This window comes from Cervus canadensis, chromosome 3 (genome assembly GCF_019320065.1).
Source record: "Cervus canadensis isolate Bull #8, Minnesota chromosome 3, ASM1932006v1, whole genome shotgun sequence".
NCBI lineage: Eukaryota > Metazoa > Chordata > Mammalia > Artiodactyla > Cervidae > Cervus > Cervus canadensis.
Genome location: NC_057388.1, coordinates 113,025,529 through 113,030,083, shown reverse-complemented (window position 1 = coordinate 113,030,083; position 4,555 = coordinate 113,025,529).

Sequence of the window (4,555 nt, the reverse complement as noted above, 5' to 3'; positions counted from 1 at the left end):
TAAAAACACAAGACGCCAGTGATTTTCCTAATACGATCACGACTCCGGTAAAACAATGTCTCCCGGCGCGTCTCACAGCAGCTAAGCACGCTGCAGGGCTCCCCCTCCCGCCCGCCTCCCCTGGCACGTGGCGCGCTGAGAAATAGGATTTATCTTTGGTACCTAACCGTTCCCACTCAGAAGCAGAGGGACCCCCACACACAGCCCACTCCTGGCTGAGCTGCTCTGAGACCTATAGCCCACTTGCTGCAGAAATCAACTGCACCCTTGATCAAGTTTAGGGGACACCCTGGAAGGGCTCAGTTGGTAAAGAATCCGCCTGCAATGCGGGAGACCTGGGTTCGATCCCTGGGTTGGGAAGATCCCCTGGAGAAGGGAAAGGCTACCCACTCCTGTATTCTGGCCTGGAGAATGCCACGGACTGTATAGTCCAGGGGGTCGCAAAGAATCAGACACGATTGAGTGGCTTTCACTCACTGGAAGGGCTTCCCCGGCCCAAACGGTAAAGAATCTGCCGGCCATGCAGGAGATCTGGGTTCCATCCCTGGGTCAGGAAGACCCCCTGGAGAAGGGAATGGCAGCCCACTCCAGTTTTCTTGCCTAAACAACTCACAGCTTTCACTTTTTCACCAGAAGGAAAGGCAGTGACAGTGCCCAAGGCACCTGATTCAGAATTCAGAAGAGCCTCCCCCTCCTGCCCCTCCTCCACCCCACAACCACACACACACACACACACACACACACACACACAGCTCCCTGACCTGGACCACCCAGCCCCCTCACCCTCCAGGACGCATTTTCCCTTGCAGACAGAGGAAGGACCCTCTCCTGGGTCTCCCGGGCACCCTGCCCCCTCAGCGGGTCGCTGTTAGGCTGTTTGGACCTAGGTCAGGGTCTCCATATTTATGTCACTGGTGCCCTCGGCCTGGACTCAACCAGATCAGCCCCCCTACCCACCCACACAGGGCCTGTCCTCCCCTCCTGCACCCACCTGAGACCCAGATGCTGGCCGGTGTCCCTCCCTTGGTCTCAGGCCCGCTGGTGGCAGGCGAGAGTCACAAAGTGGGCTAGAAGGTGACCACCTTCCTGTCCCCACCGCCTCCCCCTGGGCCGGGTGGAAGGAAGGCCGCCCCCACACATCTGCGGGGTGTTTAAGGTCTGCGTTGGCCGACGTGCTGGAAAGCAAGACACTAAGCCCTCCACGGCCTGGCAGCTCTGACCGAGCTCTGAGCCCTGGAGGAGGAAGGAGAGGACAGAGTCTCCACACGCCGCTGCCACCCTCCTCTGGGGGTCACCCCGGGGCGTCGCCGGTGCAGGCCGGGCTGGAGCCGGGCGCAGAGCACAGGGCCCAGACTTGGCCGCGGGGAGGACAGGCCTGGGACAGAGAAGCCGGGCCCTGCTACAGACACCCTCCTCCCAGCCCTGCTCCACCTCAGGCCCCTGACAACCCCTCTCCCCACCCTTGGCTGCTCCGGGCTCCCCAGAGACCCCCAGGCCCCACAGGGCTCCTGGGCTCTGACCCGAGCAGGGAGGGCCCCGGTCACCGGTCTCTGCCAGGCTGGGGGCCCGAGGCCCGCCCACCACTGGCTCAGAGTCCAGAAGGGTGACAGCAAGTGGGGTGGACACCAGCTCGGGACCAGCGGGGGCAGGACACGCACGGCTCCAGGCCCACGAGGGACCAGGCCAGGCAAGTCTTGGGGGGGTCAGTGGGGACAGACCAGGGCCTTGCACCGGGAAGGTGAGCGATGGAGCTGGAGAGAGGCGGGCTTACAGCCCAGCTCTTCACACGGGGAAAGGGCAGTCAGTGCTCCCGGAGCCCACTGAGCGGAGTGCAGCCCCAGGGCCACAGCCAGCGGGCGACAGGACCGAGGAGGGAGGCGAGAGCCCGGAGGCACCGGCTCAGGATGGCGTCTCCCCCCCCCCGCCGACATGCTGGGAGCAGAGAGCTCTGCGGGGTGACGACCTCTGTTTCCTCTAGGCTGGCTGGAGGAGGACTCAGGAAGGCTTATCCAAGATGTCTTATCCAAGGGCCTCCTGAAGGCAGAAGGCTGCCCGGCCTGGCCTGTCGGCATGTTCCCTGCTGGGTTCCTGGACAAAGGTTAACAACATGGAGTTGGTGCAAGGGAGGTGGTGTTTATTGCTGCAATATAGCCGGAAGCTCCTTTCTGAGGGGTTCCACTAGCATCTCGAGCCGGAGCTGGAGGGGGAGGAGGGGAAGGGGGGGAGGAGAGGGGGAGGGGGAGGGGAGGGGGGAAGGGAGGGGGAGGGGAGAGGAGGGGGAGGGGTAGTCTCCCTAATCTCAGGGCCTGCAAGTGGCCTGAGAGATTCAACAACCAGGGCTGCCAGCTTGAGAGAGGCCTGCCTGCGCCACGTGTTTTTCTGAGCGTACGTGTATGTTTACGAACTCTCCACTGTTCTATATACACGTTACTCAGCACAAAGACAGAACACAGACCAAGAAGGAAAAAGGAGCCTCACAAAAACTGCTCTTGCCTGAGACGCCAGGATGGGGTGAGGAGTATGCCGTGGCTTTGCTGGTGACTCGTCCCGGTACCGCTGCCGGGGGGTCACGGCTGAGGGGGCCGCGGCTGGCAGGATCGCCCAGCCCACCTTTGCTCCGTGGGCTGGAAGGAGGCCCCCACCACGACAAGAAAAGAGCTGGGGGCCTCACCCACCCTGCTGTTCCTCAGTGACCTTGAATCCCGCATCGGTGGCTTCCACCCTCTCTGGCCTGCACTACTGGCTACATAATCGGCACCCTAGCCCCTAAGCAGATTCCCTGATGGCTCAGACGGTAAAGAGTCTGCCTGCGATTCGGGAGACCCAGGTTCGACTCCCGGGTCAGGAAGATCCTCTGGAGAAGGAAACGGCAACACACTCCAATATTCTTGCCTGGAAAAACCCATGGATGGAGGAGCCTGGCAGGCTATTGTCCATGAGGTCGCAAAGAGTCGGACATGACTGAGCGACTTCACTCTCCCAATCCAGTACTTTATTCCATCCAGCCCGAGGTGGATATGCAGAGGTCAGCCAGTCCCTGACTGTGCCATTCACCTGAGCTCTGCCCACCGACAGGCTCGTGGGCTGGCACGTCCACTTCTGGTCGGGCCCACCAGCGCTGGCCCAGCAGCAGATGGGAGAGTCCCTCCCTGCCCCCTCTCTCCCCTCACTAGAGTTCAGGATTATCTGGCTGTGATGCGGAGGGGGCAGGCAGGGACGTTAAGTAGGGCAGAGCAGCAGCCTCGTGGGACTAAACCGCCAAACCCAAGTGACGTGAGCCACGCTGGGGCCTGTGGGCAAAGCCATCCGCAACCAAGACGCTGACTCAGAGGAGCCTGGATGTGCTCTCTCCCTAGACACCCACCCTCTCCTCCAGCTTCTTGCCAAAGAGCAGGGCCTGGGCTCACTCCCCACCTTCCACCTCAAGCAGAACTCTGTGAATCTCGGTTCCGAAATCTGAGAATTCCCTCGACGGGAACACGTTTCATGGCCCAGCCCCCGCAACACTAGTTACACTTTCAGGTTTTAGGAAAATCTGTGCTGACAAAAAAGCCACTGTGAACTCAGTAACACTTCTAAATGGATCTGCGTGCCACCCATCACCGTGGCCTGAGCAGGTACTCGATAAAGCAGTGTTTGCTGAATGACTGAATGAAAACGGCAGGACATATGTGAAGGGCACATTACTTATAAAAAAATTTTGAATGTAATACTTTAGGAAGATGAATCCGAAAGGATATACTTTTATATTCAATTTTTCCAACAAAGAGGTATTCTTTCGTTATCCGACAGGATAAAATTAGAGCCATTCTTCCAATACCAGAGCCACTGGTACCTCCTGGGTGTCTGAAATGCGGCCGGTCTAAATGGAGAGGTGCTGAGGGTGTGAAACAGGGGAGCTTGAAGACTTCATTGAAAAAAGAATGTGAGATGGCTCATTAAACATTTTTATATTAATTGTACATTGAAATGATAATATTTCAGATACAATGGATTAAATAAAACACATCATTAAAGTTGATTTTCTTTTTCCTTTCTTTTTTAAACTTTTTATTTTGTATCAGGGTACAGCCAATGAACAATGCTGTGACAGTTCCAGGTGAGCAGCGAAGGGACCCAGCCATAGGTACACGTGTATCCATTCTTGCCTATCTTTTTACTTTCTTAATATGGCTACCTGAAAATCTGAATTTACACGTGACTCGCATATGTAATTGGTGCTGAATTAGAGGAAATACGCTAATCAACAGGCAAACAGTCAGAGGAAAGCAACGCTGGGTGCCTGTATGACACACTCCTTGTGACCAGCTGTGGTCCGGGGTCTGCGTCTATCAGCTGGAACCTCAGACAAGTTGTGACCAAGCACCCCTGCCCAGCGTCTGCCAGGCTGGACCAACCTACCCCCAACTCTGCCCCCTAGGTCCTCTCGCTTGCCCACTTGGGTCCAGGGAGGGTGACTGCGGAGCCACAGAGGCAGATGCCACAACGTACATGCCATCCTGTGTCCTCACCGAGTCATCGCCCCAGCCCTGCAAAGGCTGGAGCCGCTGGGAAC